Raw genomic sequence first — 17,557 nt, 5'->3', positions numbered from 1 at the left:
TAATGACATAATATGAACAACAGTGTACTGGCCCACCCCAAAATACTAAAAACACAAAGGACAAAGAAAAAAAATGGAGTTGCCTTAGATTCCCTTGCTGCAGTTCCTCAAATGCTGATGTTTCAAGCTGTTTCTGGTTGTTTGAATTTCTGGTAGTTTCTTCCTAAGTACAGGTAGTCCTCGCTTAACGACCAAAATTGGGACCGGAATTTCAGTTGCTAAGTTAGCCTGTCATTAAGCAAATCCAACCCAATTTTATGGCCTTTTTTGTGATGGTGGTTAAGTGAACAATGCGGTCATTAAGAGAACCATACAGTTCCCCATTGATTTTGCTTGCCTGAAGCCAGCTGGGAAGGTCGAAAGTGGCAATCACGTAACTGTGGGATGCTGTGACGGTCATAAATGTGAACTGGTTGCCAAGTGCCCGAATCATGATCGTGTGAGGGTTGGTTGCAAGTTGGTTTTTCAGCATCTTCGTAAGTCTGAACCATTGCTAAATGAATGGTCGTTAAGCAAGGACTACCTGTAATGCTTAAGTTTTTCCAGATGTTTTGCAGTCACCATTGAGAACCTGTCTGTGTTGCATATATCTGCCTTTTGCTAGAAACAGGTGAAAAATCTGCCCTGGGTTTTAGCTTCTGGGAAATATTACGCATCCAATAATGGTCCTGGTTCCCATAGCAATTTGTCTAGGAATCCTTCACAAAGTGAGGTCCAAACACAATTTGAATATGAGCTTTATGCTTACATTTCATTTCTTTGTAGTTCTGTAGCATGTCTCATTTCTAGTGAGCTGCTTCACACAGGATGATGTGTGAAGCAACTGTAGAGCAATGACTATCTAGGAATGTGTGAATCTTATTATTAAGATAATTGGGTGTACTGATTTTAACCTAGCTATATGTTGCTGTGTGCTGCTTCCTATTAAGCTTATTCCTGGAGGAAATGCTTTATGTTATGCATGACACAACCTTAAGTACAGGTAGTTCTCAACTTACGACCATTCATTTAGCGGCCGTTCAAAATTACAGTGGTGCTGAAAAGGTGACTTGCAACCTGCCCTTGCACTTACGACTGTCACAGTGTCCCCTGCAGTCATGTGATCAAAATTCAGGCAGTTGACAACTGGCATGTATTTATGATGGTTGCAGCATCCTGGGGTCACATGATTGCCATTTGTGACCTTCCCAGCTGACTTCTGACAAGCAAAGTCAATGGAGGGAGCCAGATTTAGTTAATGGTCACGTGATTCACTTAATGACCATGGTGATTTGCTTAACGACCATGGCAAAAAAGGTCGTAAAATCGAGTGTGACTTACTTAATGACTGCCTCGCTTATCAATGGAAGTTCCGGTCCCAATTGTGATTGTAAGTTGAGGACTACCTAGATATTCCTCTCCTCTCCTCTCCTCTCCTCTCCTGGAATAGACAAATAAATTAAGCTGTCCTCTTCTTCCAATTATAATGGCTCGAGTAGGAATAGTTGCTGTGAGTGCAGATTTCTGGACAGACTCTTGCTTTATTGAAACTTGGTTTTTAAAACAGTGCTGCAGTGATAGAACTTCCTCTTTCAGTCCTGCCTTCAGAAAGCCTTGGCCATCTGCACAGATGTTGAAATGGAGGCCTTAAATTAGGAGTAGACAACTTTTTTTGGCCTAGGGACCATATTGTCATTTCCTGCCCTGCCTGAAGAAACTGGTGGGGTGAATGAAGTTAAAATTTTGAGAATTGGGTGTTGGAATTTCTAGGTGGAGGTATGAAGAGTAAGAAATCGGTGCCCTAAATCTTAACAGAGACCTTAAGACCTTTGTAATGAACCCCCAAATCAGCCCGGTTTTGTTTTCCCTGGGGTCTTAGAGGTACAAAAAATTAAGGCATCCATTTGCCTGTGACTTGACTTTTAATTGGATTTATATCCCATCTCTTCTCTTCAGGGCTCAGGGCAGCTTACATGGGGCAAGGGGTCGTCTCTCATTTTATCTCTATAACAACCTGTGAGTAAGTTGAGCTGCATGTGAACAGCTGACCCACATTCATCCGGCTGACTCCATAGTTGACTAGGGTTTGAGGCAGTCCAAATCTTAATACATTAACTACCATACCACATCGATCACCATATTTTCACTACCTCGCGACCCCATGGTGCTGCTGGGGACCAGAGTCTGCTCAGTGATGACCCACTCTTGCCTTAAAGGAGAGCTTACCCCCAAGTTGCTGTCTGTACTAGGGAACAGCCCTTGGCACCCATCCATTGCATCCTCCCATACTTGTGTAGGATTTCAAAGTGCCATGCAAAAATATGCCGGGAAAATGACATGGAAACCCTGTACCTGCTACAGGGTGTGGTGTGCCTGATTTGCATAGAAGCATTCATTTTCTGTGGGTAGTTAGACAAAAATGCTGACTTACTCTTGCCTAATGCAAAAAAGAAGGGGATGATAAATTGTAAATTTTATTCTGAAACCCTAATGAGCTGAAAGCTGTCTTGTATGTGCTTATTGTAGTTCCTGGAAGTCGCATTCTATTTTAGGGCCGGCCAATCCTGCTGAGAAAAGTATTTTATCCTTGTCAGTCAGCAGGAAACCTCGTGCGTGGTCCATCAGCCTGCTTTTATCAGCACTGGATTTGCAAGAAAAACAAAATGGCTGTATACAATATTTCTGTGCACACATAGTATTATTTTATTATTTATTTATTTTCTGTCCCGCCTTTATTATATATATATATATATATATATATATATATATATATATATATATATAATTTTATATTTTTTATTATTTTAATATTATATGCATGTGAGCTCCCGTTGCTCATCCCAGCTTCTGCACACCAAGCAGTTCGAAAACATGCAAATGTGAGTAGATTAATTGGTACCGCTTCGGCGGGAAGGTAACGGCGTTCCGTGAGTCATGCTGGCCACATGACCCGGAAGTGTCCTATGGACAACGCCGGCTCCAAGGCTTAGAAACGGAGATGAGCACCGCCCCCTAGAGTCGGACTCGACTGGACTTTACGTCAAGGGAAACCTTTACCTTTACCTTATATATAATTTTATATATTTTTTATTTTTAATATTATATACATACGCATATATATATATATATATAATTATAATTTTATATATTTTTATATATTTTTATTATTTTTATAAATAACTCAAGTTATACATAACTTATTAAAAAGTAACCTGTCTAAATGACTATGTTTTGTGTCTTCCCCACATCCATGTTTTGTGTCTTCCCCACATCTGATGTTACCTGGTATGGTAACGAAACACTTGTAAGCCCAACATCTAACTTGGTGAACTCAACAGAACATGTCCTGTGTCTCTCTTTTCTCTGCCTTCTCTTTCACCACTCCTCCTAACTTCCTCAAAGACACAGTACAAAGTTAGAAATTTGTGTATAGGATAGAATTTTTGGTTTGACAGATTCTTCTCCATTCCAACTGTATCTTTTTTTCTGTCCAATTTATCCAGTGGGTTTTGTTTCTTCGGGCCTGCCAAGGAGAACAGCGTACTGTTGTAAAGAGAAATATTGGTACCTTTCTTTGGGAATACTTTTCCAAGCTTAATTGTGTCACGATCTCAGGATTTGGGGTGGCAGCGCATTTCAGTGAGTGAGCTTTATTTCTGTTGTGTAGCGAAGAACAAAAGTGACCATAGGGACCATCGATGGTACCTGTAGATCAAATCTGCCTCCACCCCAGAACAAAAGTACATGGTGCACCACTACCTCACTCACTGAGGGTGCCTCTCTACATGGTGCTGGAGAATCTGCCTTAGCCCCCTGCGTAAAACCTATATGATTTTTCTCCATTCTTCCTCCCCTGCTGATGTTTTTCATTTGCCGGATGAAGACCTTTAAATCTGACCATGTGAGCACTGAAAAGGTGTGAAAGGGTTGAACCCGGGTTCTGTCTCCTTGAACACTGCATTATGTCTGGGGCTGTTGGGGAAGAGGGTACATGTCTTACCTTCTGCTTAGTTTTGGCCGTTGTTCAATTAGCAGGAGGTGAATGTCCACCTAGGGTTGATGTCCTTTCGACTGGCCGTATTAAATATTCATGCAGAAGAAGCCTGGAAGGTACACTAAATAGCATTGCTTCCTCTTCTACTTCCGTTTTGCCCTTTCCTGTGTTTCCAGGAGTTTGAATTTATGAGACTGATGCAGAGATTACTTGAAAGCTGAGTACTTCCTCTAGGAATGGACAATTGATCTTCAAAGTACAATTGTTAATAAATCCTTTGATACTCCCTTTGATGTTTATATTTCTCCTCCCTGTTTTTCATTATAGCATGCCTTTATTTTCTTTTGTTTTTTATTCTGTGTTACTGAGAGAGAATTAGAAAGGGTCTTAACCTCTCCGTGAATCACCCAAAAAGAGGACAACTGGTTCAGCAGATGATGATCAAGGTGTGTGTGCACTTAACTATTTAATGTGCCCTGCCATTCAAAGTACACTGAACTAGCTTTGTACTGCACATGCTAATTGTTGCAAGGATTTTATATACTTTTTTTTTTTGGAAAGGATCGTGGATTCCTTTCTTGGATGAATGGGTAATGTCATGAGTACTGATGGCGAGCAGGAGGGGGCCTCTATCCAGAGGGGAAAACGCATGCGTACTACTGAGGAGTTAAGCAGCCATTCAAAGAGACACAGATCAGACCCGCCTTAACCTTTGGGGTTTACCTCTCTGGGTTTTTCCCACGCTTCTTCAGTTTGTTAGGATTTTCTGTCTAATGTAGCAGTAATAAAGCACTAGAGACCTATTCCTTGTCTCAGCGTGGTTCCTGACTGTTAGGACAGGTAATCAAGTTGTGGGAGTAAGCTTTGATGTTCGGAGTAACTTCGTATATAAAAAGTAAATGTGATGTAAAATTGAATTCAATTGAAAACCATTTCCGGATTATAATTTAATATGTGGATTTGTACCACACCCCAGTTTGGGTTTTTTCTATGTATAGAACGTACAGTTTCTCTAAACTTCAGGGAAAATTAGATTTCTAGTACTGACCTAATTTAGCTTATAGTCCTAGTTAGTGACTTACACTGTTTTAACCAGGTACCCTAGTTTAAAGCTTAATAGGGATTCTCAGTGTCTTCTTCAAAAAGTGCTATGATGTATTTTGCAATTTGTATGCAATTGTATATTGAACATTGTAATTTTTAGGCAATTTAGATCCTTTATTTATTTAGATTCTACTATCTTTATTCTGCTTTTTTATTCCGTTTACAAGTCTTTGATTTCTTCTTGTATGTACTTTTTCTTAAATGTGTTTAGTAAATAAACAGAAATAATGTGCCCTGCATATACTTTTTCTTTTCAGATAAAAATTAAAAAATTAACAGTTTAAAATTTTTGTTAATGAAATGCAAAACAATCAAACCTTTAAAAATCTTAAAACTTTTATGGGGAGCAGGAACAGGAGGCTAATGAACATAAAAGCAGCCTTGATGGATATGGCGGATGTGCATTTTAGTCCATTTTCTTCCATGCAATGGCCAACCAGATGCTTTGGGGGCCTTACAGGAAGGAAATGGAGACAAAACTTTCTCTTGCTGTTGGTGCCACTTGAGGTTTTCTGTGTAAAAGGGACTGGCTTGTACAAAGCACCTTCTGGACCTCAGCAGAGCCTATGGAGAAAAGTAGCCTTGTGTGGTTGAATGGCTCAGGGGAAAACTAATTCTCTTTCCTGAATAACCTATATTTTGGCTTAACATGGTGGCCTGGTTCTCTCTACACACAGTTTCAATGGATAACTCTCCCCTTACAAGATGATGGTGAAGTATCCAGTAATGAGTATTTTGACAGTCTCTTGCATGAGGATCCCTTACCCACCTAGGCTAGTAGCATGGGAGTGCATCACTTGAAAGCATCACCTAACGTAACTTAATAATTAGAAAATTGAGCTATCTTAAAAATGTGTATTTCTGCACTGGAAAAGGTTTGGTATCAATGAGTGAGCAGTTTACAAAACCCTGTCCAGCTTTTTTGTTTTTGTTTTCTGACAATGATTATTTAATTTGATCCTCTTGTAGGAGCAGGAATTTAAGAATGAAAGGAAATCAGGATGTTTAATCTTCACAAATGGAATCCAGTGACTTGCATTTTTTGGCCTTGGCTAAAAGAGATGTATATTAATCTTAAATTAGTGTGGGAGGAAGCTGCCCACAACAGTACAGGCTCCGTCTTATTTTCATTCATTGATGATTATGTTTTCTTGAAATTGAGACTAGAGCTAGCTTAGAGTTCACACAGTCCCAATTATTGCCGCTCAGGAGCTTTTGCTGGGAGGATATTTCCAGCTCAATCGGTAAAATAATCACTATGGTAACCAACATGGATGCCTTTTTCTGTGGACCTTTTAAAAATGTAATTAACAAACTTCAAGAGCCCCTCCCCTTTTTTTTGGAAGCCTTGGATTCTTTGAAAAGATGGTATTGTGTAAAGAAGAGATATATTGTGGAAAAACACTAGAGTAAGTTGGAAAAATAAGTATTATTTTGTATTAAGGCAATAAGAATTGGATTTGTGCTAGACTGAAATGGAAAGAATGTGTGGGACAAATTACTGGTACAGTAACTTGATGTCTTCCAGATATTTTAAACCAGAACTCATGCCACTTCTGATCATTTGCCACATCCCTTCCTTGCTGTAATCTCTGTTGGCTTCTCTTCCGAAGATGGCGCCTAGCTTCAATAGTTTGCATGATTTTGGCTTGCATGAATCTAGTCACTGTGGTTTATAAACATGTTTTAGTGTGGTCTTCAAACCCAGCCAAATGTGGCATAGTAGAGGAGTTAAATGAACCAGGCTTAGTGTGATGTGAGAGCAGGTGTGTGGTGGTGAAGGACTTGGACTAGGACTGAGGAGAACCAAGTTCACGTCCATTCTTAGCCACAGATACTCAATGAATGGTTTTCTCATCCCAGCCTTACAATTTACATCAGGAGTCCCTTCATTTTTCCTCAAGCCTTTGGAGAAATGCAGGATATGGTGACGATGATAAATAACAATAATGGATATAGCCATGTGTGAACCTTTTCATTCCTGGTCAGTAGTATTTTCAATCCATTGTCTACTAATCTTTTTTTTTTCTCTTTTTAACTGGGATTAGGGTTATATGGCAGATTTTGTGTCTGCAAAGCATGGTGCTTGAGTTTTGAGAGTTATCCAATTGAAGCTGCCTGAATTATCTGATTTCTTCTAGTCTCTTTAATCCTGAACTATGCCCTTTTTTCAAATTTCTTAAGCAAAATGTTTATGATAGGCTCAGGCCCTTGTTTATGTAAGGAAGGTGCAAAGATCTTAGCTTTGTCAGCATTCCTTGTATGGGACTCTGTGCAAAAGAGGAAGTCTGCCCAACACTTTCTAAATTGCACAAGAACTTCTGTTTGGAAATGAGATCTTGTGCTCCAGCTTAGGAATTTTTTTTTCCCCTGGGGAGCTGTTGCAACATCCCCTAGATAGCCATTTGCATGAATGGGGAATAGCGTGAACCAAATTGAGCTGTTTCCAATTCCCTTGATGCTGGTGGCCAAAAATGCACCCATTAGCAGTCATTTTCAGAAGCATGCAAGCTAAACAAAGGGCCAGATCTTGCATTTAAAGATAACACACTTTGTGTAAAGAATGCCTTGCGGTTAAAAACAGCTTTCTGCTTTCCCCTTTGTGCTTCTGTTGCATTGGGCATATCTCTTTTAGTTGAAGACGTACTCTGGAACTTTTCTGTAGCCAATATTTTAAAATCCTCCTTACCTTGCTGGTCGTACCAACTGTAGCCAATATTTTAAAATCCTCCTTACCTTGCTGGTCGTACCAACCCTTCTAAAGAGGAAGATTTTCTGTTTTCATAAAACAAATCTTCAAGGGATGAAGATGGAAGTTCAAAGGAAACCAAAGTCTCCATTTTGGAAAGTGTAAAATTGCCAGCTTTTTCAAATGCCTGCATTTTACTCTTGATCTTAAAAAAAGATGAAGGGGGAAAATCCTGGGTTTCTAAAATCTTTATAATTAGTAGGTTTTTTTCCCTAAAGAAAGCAGGGCTTTGTTACTTTCAGGTCTGTTTCTGCATCAATGTTTGATGTGCTAGAAATCAGGTAATGGGTGCCATGGCAACAGTAATTGGTGCAACCAAACAGGAGAAGGTTTTCTTTTTGTGAATCTAACACATGGGATGGCAACGGTTGCCAAAAACATGTATTTGTTGCTAATTGTTGAAGGATAGCAGGGTGTTCGCTTAATTTCATTGTTACGTCTCAGCAGATAGCATTCAAGTCTTGTTGTCTGTGATTCTTAAGGAACTGTACAGTTACCAAAACTCATAGCCCTTGATTGCCAAATCCCATTAATTTGGACACCTGATGGTGATGAACTCTGTGGTCTGGATTGTTCTTCCTTTTACAGTATTGATCTTGGGTTTCCCTGCATTTAATTTTAATGGATACCATAAAGTTCTAGCCTTGCAAAAGAAGGTTAAAAAAATACTCTGTGTCTGCATTTTCCACATTTCACAATTTTATACACCTCTGTCATGAATTTGCGTCCATTCCAGGCTAAAAATCCCCACAATTGTGGTAGAGTTTTTTGGGTAAGTGACCTACTGTGGCTCTGTAACGATTTTGGCTGTCCTTCTTTATACCTTTTCCAGCTCTTCCATTTTTTTCCTGGTCTTTTTTTTTTAGTACTCTGCATCAAGGTAGTCTACCTTCATCACTTGTTTTAGGATAAGGACCTGAATCAACAATTTCACAAGGAGGAAGCAAATATGTCAAGGAATTGTACAAAGATTGGGGCAGCAAAAGATGCAGCCAAATGAGGCACAAGCGCTGGTCAGCTTTGATGCACACACACAAAAATTCCTCTCTTTAAAAATTCCCCAGCTCTTTTCAACAATTTCTTGGCACGGCCTCTGATTTGTGATGCAAATTAAACTATTAACATTGAATTGGATGGGCAAACCCATTTTGCAGCCTTCTGTTTGTGTATTTATGTGCAAAACAAGGCCAGGGATATAAGAAGCCCTAAGATGATGGGGTTGGGAAGCTCCACTTAATAGTTGGCACATCAAAAGCAGCTTTATTTAATCCTTAAACACAATGGCCAGTGGCACTGATTTTCTTGCTTAGGCATTTCCCACTCTTGGGATGATATCTTCCTTCAGAGCTACTCTTGAGCTCTGCTCTCTGATGTTCCCATTATCCCTGGAGGATTAAGGACTCTGTGTGTTTTAACACATTCCTGTTGTAGAGACATCTCACTCACTAGCTGAGCTTTGTTCCATGCATGTGGCAAGCCGGCTAGCAAGGTTGTGGAACATTTTACCCATGATGTATTCCTTACTTGTGTGCTCAGTTGCATCATGTGTATTTTAAATAAACTGTTTTTCTCTGCACCAGGTTTTGGGGACACAGTCAAGTCAATTATTTATCTTGTTGCTTTGTGCCTAGAATCAGCTTGCCACAACAAGACTTCCCATCTACACCAGTCTTTTTCTTTTTTTCTTTTCTTTCCTTACTATGTGTTCCTGCATTACCTGTGCGGGAATGAATGGAGCTTTCTCAATAGAGAGAAGCCCGCTGAGTGTTAACTGTTCAAGACGGATTTCATTGTCTGTGTAAAACAAGCCCCTTTTCATTTGTGTCTTACACAGGCAAACTGGCTTCTACTCTGAGCCAAGGAAATACATTACAGAAAAATCTCAATACAATTAGCTTTTGTGGTTATCTTTTCTTTGAAAGAGCAGGTTGTTTAAGGCTCTATTATAAATGTTAACCCCTTCCATTTCCAAATGCCAACCCTGGTTGAGTATTAGATTCCAAAAGTTACTCAGTTTAGGAGGAATGTTTTTATGCCAGTGTCAGGGATTTGGTGTATTGGCACCAAAATATTTTGTGTGATTGAATCGTTCAGTACAAACATTGCAGCCTTCTGTGTGGGCAGCATTATTTTTTTAAAAAAACCATGGTTTTAGGTATACTTCATCACTGTGTTGATCTTTGCAGTGATAAATCTACAAAGCCTGAGCTATTCCATGTATCCAGGTTATCTACACTGTTTGACAGTGTATTGGAATGTTGGTCATAGACTTCATGTTTGCCCAAATTTTAAAAAATTGCTAAATATGAGGGATAAGGGCTCTAGTTTAAACTTTAGTAGATACAGTTTTTAATTTCCTCTGTGAATTCAGTTCTTCATTAATCTTAAAGCAGTGCATTGTGGTAACATATACCTCGTGCAAGTGAGCTCACTACGGAACTCCATTTAATTAGGTCGGCAACATAACATCCTCATTTTATGAGACCCAAGTCCCATTGATTAATGAATATTATTTAAAATATTTGCAGTGAACCAACTAATGCTGATTGATGGGTGCCTGTTTTCAACTGTAGGGCTAACATCCTTTTAAAAATGAAAGGGCATTAATTTGTAGCCAGCTGGTATCTCCCTGGGTAACTGGCAGTGGGCAGTAGAAGCTGCTTCTCTTTGCAATGGCAATGTTTGGAATGGTTTCCCTGTGCTCATATCACAGCGCTTCTTTCTAAGCAAAATTGAAAAATTTGCATTATTCCCTGCTGTGAGTGCCTGGGCTTAGGGACTGGTTACTATAGAAACTAATATTGAGGAACTGACTGGGGGCTCATCCTTGGAGCTGTCTGAGCTGATTTCACAGTATGGTGCAAGCCAATGTGTTGTGATTCCTCCCCACCCTCATTTCTTTTCTTCCGGGAAGGAAACAGAATGTGATTTTTGACTTTCGCTGCAGAGGTGCAAAAGCGATTGCTAGTAGGAAAGAAGACATGGCAGCACAAGTGAATGGCAGCCCCTTGATTATGATCATCATAATTCTGGTGTGAAATAGGTTGATGCAAATCCCAGGCAAGGGCGCCTTACAGAAAAAGTTTTGAATCCTCTGCAGTTGAAATTCAAGGACGGGGAGGGGTATTACCCACCCCTTTCTGACTCTTGCCCTCAGCACAAAAGAAGAACAGATGGGGTGTAAAAGCAGTATTCCTATTTGTGGCAAGACAATACATCTTGTCTTGTTGCATATCCTCCATACCTCTGCTGATTGAGGGCCAGTCCTGTGGGTTTGTATTTTCTGTCTTGTGACATCTCAATAAGTGATGTAAGTTAGATATGTCTGGGAAAGAGATCAAAATAGAGTGAACTGGCTGCCCCCCTTCCCCCCAGGAAGTTGTATTGGACTTACACAATGCTGTCATTGATAACTAGATAGATATATATTTATTCGGTCAACGACCAGCAAAATTTAAAAGAAAAAAAAGTGCAATCAAGAAATACAATAACAAACTACGAACTAACAACATATATCACATAATGTTACAGCATTCACTCTGCCATTACTGTATTAATACATTTGTTACCTTATGGGGTGAGCCTAAAACATTAGAAATTATAGGGTAAGAAATTATAAAATGAAAGTAAAAATATATATCCCCTGACAATTTATCTATTAAAATACTTCAAATTTAAAAGTACTTTTTAAAATAGGGAGTTATTTCTTTGTCTGGCTTTGTCTTATTTCCATTGCAGCATATCTAGACTACATATTCTCCTTATCTGGGTCTTTCAGAATAGCACAGAAAATACAGTATTTTCCCTCTGCTCAGCTCACAAGCAGCAAACTGAGTGCTGTTATTTGGTTTTTTGTTCTGATTATTGTTTTTTATATAAGTACCAGCTCTGGTTGATTATGAAGGAATTATAAATAAGTTAAAACATAAAGATGCAACTCTTTTGCAGATGAAAAAGTTTTTTAGTTTTGGATTGTCTGGGGATTTGGGGAGGGATGCTTGGTTTATTTGTCTATATTGACTGAAATTTGTTATGACAGCAGGAAATCCTCCCCCCCCCATTTTCTGGTTTCATTTTGGTGCAGTCTAGGTCTACTTTGTGAGGGATGATTGAAACCCACACTGATTTTATAGATGAAGAGTTCATGCATTCATCTTCAGCAACTAAGCTATGGGTGTGAAGTTGTTGTTGAAGTGGCCTTTGTCATCTAAAATAAAATAGGAAAGGTATCATTCCATCAGATGGAATTCTGATGGATGGAACAAGCTTCATTGAAAAGTCCTGCATAGCAGAAAGTTGGATGATGTGTCTTTTATTTTACAGTTGGCATTGGCACGTCTCTTAGACTGCGCTGTTAACATTATCCAAACTGAAAATACATTTTAAAACTTTGTGCATAGGAAACAGATGGATGACACAGATAATCATAGACCGGGGATAAGATGAAGTGCACAGATAGGTGGGGATGGACTTTCCAGATGCACATGAAAGAATATGCATGACGTATCCTTAGACATTGCCGTTACCAGTTGTAAGACTAATAGTTCAACAGTATGAAAAAACGTTCAGTAAATCTACCAACTGGTAATTGTGGTTTAAATGTTGTCTGTCTGTGCGGTAGATTTGGTGCAAGAGTGATTCTTCCAATAACTCTAAAAGCACATCTTGGTGTTGGCTCTCCAGTGAGCACAAGTCTTTCTGGACAACTAACAGATGAAGAGATAAGAAGGCTGCTTAACTTCTTAAGTCTACTTAACTTGCCAGCTTGTTTTTTGTTTTTGTTTTTGGTTACCTATTACTGGCTTGAAAATGGTTTGGGTTCCTGGATTCTTTTACAATCAGCTTCCGATAATGGCCTTTTTAATACTCCAATAGCCGAAATACAATCTAAAAGTATAAATGCTGCTTAACTAAATCAATAGGTAGGTTTCATAAGAGAGGTGTGGTTCTCGCCACTGTAAATAATAGGTGCTCCTTTTGAATTGTTGCATCATCCACATTAACAGAAATGTCTACCATGGTCATCTCTTAAAGGACTTAAGCCTTTGTATATGGAACCTAGTGGCTTAGTTAACACATCACACTACACCATAGTTTGTTTTAACCATGCTTTGTTGAATAAATCACAGTGATTGACTTCACACAACATACTAGGCCAAAATGAAACAAAACAAATTATGGTAAATAAATTGCTAAAAGATAGCTCAGTTGCATGGTGAGTATGCATTTTGTCTAGACAATAAATTGAAGGGTTTATTTTTTTTGAGAATGCAGGTTGAGAAACCTATTAATTTGCCCTGTTTGTTTATTTTTGATGCATTTATGTTCCACCGCATGGATCCTGTGGGTGGCTAACCAAATATGTTCTTTACTTGGTTGTTTCCTCTCATCCCTTCAGAAACCACGAGAAAGATTTAGCAGTCATTTGGCAGCTCATAAAATGTAATTTCAGATATCAGTAGAAAGCACTAAATGAGTCCACCATATCTTTGAAAAAAGGACCTGTGTCTGTTTTTGAGTGAGGTTGACTATGGATCAAGGAGAAGCTGTGGAAGATGCATCTACCTACAAGGCTGGAAACAAATAATATTGGAGAGTTAAAAAATAATGTGGTCGAAGCACTGTTTTTAGTATTTCTGCTCTGTGAATAGGATTTATTTCATGGGCAATAATCTGTTATGTCACCTTTATTCAAACTGTGGTCTTCAAAGTTTAGGTAGTCTCTGGGTGGGTGGAGTTTTTAATTGTGGATATGGATGGGTGGATCTGTCATTTTTATTTTACCCTTCCTTTAAAAAAAAAATCTGAACTTCTTTCCACTACACTTAAGAAAAAAGTGGCAAAACCTAAACCAAATTTAGATTGACAATAGTACAGAGACTGTTTTTTTAAGCCATCAAAGGACAAACTTTTAGATGGGGATAATTATTCTGAAATTATTAATTTGGTTTCTCCTTAGCAGCTTGGCAGTGTATATGATATCACCTGTAGCAGCATTTAGTCAACTCACTAAGCCAGAGAAGCCACAGGGTGGCTTAGATATTGGATGTACTTTGATGTAAGCTTTGTGAAATTAATGCAGTGCATGAAACCAGCCAATTATGGTTTGGTCAAGAAGCAGTGGTTTGAAAATCCAGGTGGTGTTTTGTGTTCCTGAGATACTTCATTTTTGCAAGTAGAAATGTCAGTGATTGAGATAAGCGTGTTGTTTTTATTGTTGTTAAGTTGTTTTAGTGTTTCCCTGAGCGACTTGAGGCATGTGGTCATTAATCTGGGAACACTGCAATATCACAGAAGAAGGAAATATATTGGAGGCCCAAGGAAGAGAGAAGAGGGCTGAAGAAAGACAGCCCAAGTAATGCAGCCGAAACTGAATAATATAGAAACTGATTTGACATCTTTAGCACAAATTACAGTGCGCTGTTCAGCTTCTGAGTAGCAATCGTTGTGGTTGACAGCATGTGGTTACTTGTTCTGTAATTATTACATTTGTTTATCCTCTTAAAAGAGACGGGCATAACCTTTTTCAGGTGGAGTCCATGTTCATCTTTTGGATGACATGCCCAGGGCTACCATCCAGAATGAAGGCCAAAGACAAATTAAATTTATTAAATGGAATTAAAATTAAATTAAGATAAATTAAATACAGAACTCTCCGTGTATTTAATAATTCTCCCTTGCTTGTCACGTTAGAAATTAGGATTTGGTGGAAACATATAAAGTAGCTATATGAGCTCTTGCCAGGCCTGTGGTGGATGCATGTTTCTCTGGGCACTCATATTGTAGACCCTGGCACCTGGGCATGGAATCATAACTGTTTTAGTATAGTTACTGAAATGTGACATGAACTGTATAATAAACCTCATATGGGGAGAACATTAGAAGGTATGAATGAACACGAGTGTTATTATTCCAGTAACTAAAATTTGTTGGGAAGCTGTTTGCATGTCTGTGTAATACCAGTTGAGTTTTGCCTTGGCACATGAGTTTTCAAAAGTTCCTGCTATAAAAGTATTTCAAATAGAGCTACTACTCCAGCCTTTTGGCATAACCGTGCTTTGCTGCTGAAGCATTGTGAAGCTTCTAATTGCTACCTACCTACCTACCTATTGCAAGAAAGCTGAAATGGTATGGCTCAGCCTTGGAGACTTCCTTGACACCTCTTGGTCAGGCATCTTGCAGTATATTTATCCTTCAAAATGAAATTCATTGGAACTGAATTGCAGTAACTTTCCCAAAGAATTCTTAGAGGAGAAGTTGGATGTGGGAACAGAGATTTTGCTATTGAAATTCCTGGCCAGTTTTGCAATCCTGAAGGTTCCTTGAGAAAACAGTCTAAATATTGTATAAGATAAATGCAAATGATTTGGTATATTGTAAAGTAAATGCCCCCATCTGTGTATGACTATGTATGTGTGTGTGGGAGTGTTTTAAATAATGGACAGGAGAATTCTGGGATGCCTCAAAGTAATTGACTGATTGATTTAGCACCAAGCAGAAAAACCTACCCTATTTTCCTGTTGTTTTATAGGAAAATAATCTTCCTGCCTGTCAAGAATGGGAGGGAGGTGGGGGGTGAGGTTTAAGCTTTTTTTTACTGTATAATTAGGAGCAATTCTGCATTTTTTGATATTTTGAGAGCATGCAGTCCTTTAAAATAGCAATGAAATGACAATACTGAAGAAAGCTTTGAGATGGTACACAGTCATTTTTATAGGCAGGGCATTTAGAATGGTTTCTCTGCAGTCTGCTGGAAAAGAGAATATAATGCTGGATTTCCTTCTCTAGTCCTGCAGTGCACATGATAAAAAATTGATTCAATGCTGCTTGAAAGTGGGAGAATGACTCCTTCGTCCCTTGTGCATGTTTTAATAATGGACTTCTCAGTAGCTCCTTCTCGCCTTTCATCCTCTGTAGCTGTATATCTCTTGCTTTTATTCCATGTCCTTTTGGTGTGTTTATGTTAGGGGGATGTGTGTGAAAACAAATCAGGTTGTTGGAGAACTGTGGCAGCTATAGCAAGATCAGCTTTGAGATAGTGCAGTGCTTCCCAAACCCGGGTAATTTACCCAAAATTGGGGAAAAGTGGTTTTTCTTTGGGTAACGACTCAGGAACCCATTACCCAATCACAACAGGGACATTTAAATCGACTTAAAAGATTGCCACATGTACTAAAATATATTCTAAAATCTTCCAAAGTATTCCTATTAAGACAAAAAGCAATGAAATTACCAATGGTAATTTGCTGAAATGATATAACGATCATTCAGTGATACTGTTTTTATAGTACAGGTAGTCCTTGAGTTGCGACCATTCATTCGGTGACTGTTCAAAATTACGATGGTGCTGAAGGAAGGGACTTACGATGGTTTTGGATAATGAAGGAAAAGGTTTGGGAAGCACTGAGATGGTGGGACAGGATCTGAATTCTTAACTTCTGATGCCTTTGTGGATACGTTTTCTTGAAAGGAGCTTGTCACTGGCCTCTCCTCAGAAGTTTAACTTCCCAGTTTAGAATACAGACATCGGATTTCTTGATGGCCTTCCGTTGTAGTAGCACAAGGTCTGTCTCTGTTGAGCTTTCTGAGATCAGCCAACATCAGCTAGGTGCTGCCAAAAAGCTGGGACATCCTCCCCTTTACCTTCCTTACATTTTTGCCATGGAGAAGCCAAGAGTGTTATTCTGGTGGTCTAGGGCAGGAAGAGAAATAGGACGAGTGGCTGTCACTCTTCGTCGTTCCTCACACCCCTCCAACCCTCTTCCTTCCAGTCATTAGTGCTGTTCTAGGAAGGGTGTGTGTGGGTAAGGATACATGTTGCGGTCGTGTGTCCTTTGCATAGTTAGTTAAAAACATGAAAGAGTAGAAGGGGAGAAAAGGCAGTGATGAAAAACTGGTCTTTATGGTCTAGTCCTGTCTTGGGGCAGTTGCCCATAATTGGTGCAGGGGTGGTGTTGCGAGCCAGAAAATTTGCTGCGAACTATTAAAAAAAAAGACAAGGAGATAAAATCTAGATAGTATTTTGAGTCAGTAGGAACAGGAAATGAGCAAATCAGATCTGGAGAGATCTGGTATGGAAACAAAGCTGTAAATATGTAGAGTTTTATATTGAATATTTGGTCTGAGAAATGTACTTGTTTGCATTGAGTAGGAGGGTGCAATCCACAACCTGTAAATAACTCTATGATGCTGTAATTCTACTTTATCTCTGTAGGAGGTGTGTATGATTTTCAAAATGAATTAGAACATCTTATTGTTTAAAAAATCCAAAACTGCAAATGGATTTTAAGTAGATTCATGTGCCCAGTCACATTGAGCTGTTTGCAGTTACTAATATATAAAAAAGATTTTATTGCCAATGTTTGCATTATCTTGTGTGTTAAGGACTTCTCTGCTTCCTTTGAACTCATTATCCAGTAGATGCATGGTCTCTCTGACCATCTCTTCTACCATGTTTCCTAGGCAACCATGCCAAACTGTTTGCCAGAATACATTCTTTTTCATTCACTGGTGAGAGAACACCACCCTCTTAAAAAAAATTAAATAGCTTTTGACAATTTTTCATATTTATAGGTCATTATTTGGTGTAGGCTATTAACTTGGTCTATATCAGGCCAGGGCCAAAATGCACCATTGGACCTTCAATTGAAGATACTGCCGATAGAAGGGCCCTTTTTCTTCTGTAGTTCCAGTTTCTTGCAGAGGGATCGATAGCGTGTAAATGATCGTAT

At 38.9% G+C, this 17,557-nt stretch overlaps 1 protein-coding gene across 18 annotated transcripts in view; it reads left to right on the top strand.

The window, feature by feature from the left end:
• MTSS1 (MTSS I-BAR domain containing 1) overlaps positions 1-17,557 on the top strand; it is a 134,074-nt gene that overhangs the window by 32,512 nt on the left and 84,005 nt on the right. The window contains exon 1 of one of the 18 annotated variants that reach the window (XM_063299671.1): positions 13,885-14,181. The exons of the other annotated variants lie outside the window; for them this stretch is intronic. The gene's annotated coding sequence lies outside the window, so the exon portion shown is untranslated. Of the gene's footprint in view, positions 1-13,884; positions 14,182-17,557 lie in introns of those variants that run through there. 18 annotated transcript variants of the gene reach the window in all.

Source organism: Candoia aspera, chromosome 3, assembly GCF_035149785.1.
Source record: "Candoia aspera isolate rCanAsp1 chromosome 3, rCanAsp1.hap2, whole genome shotgun sequence".
In the NCBI taxonomy this organism is placed as follows: Eukaryota; Metazoa; Chordata; class Lepidosauria; order Squamata; family Boidae; genus Candoia; species Candoia aspera.
The sequence above is the reverse complement of the archived record's forward strand: the minus strand, read 5'-3'. Positions and strand labels throughout refer to the sequence as shown.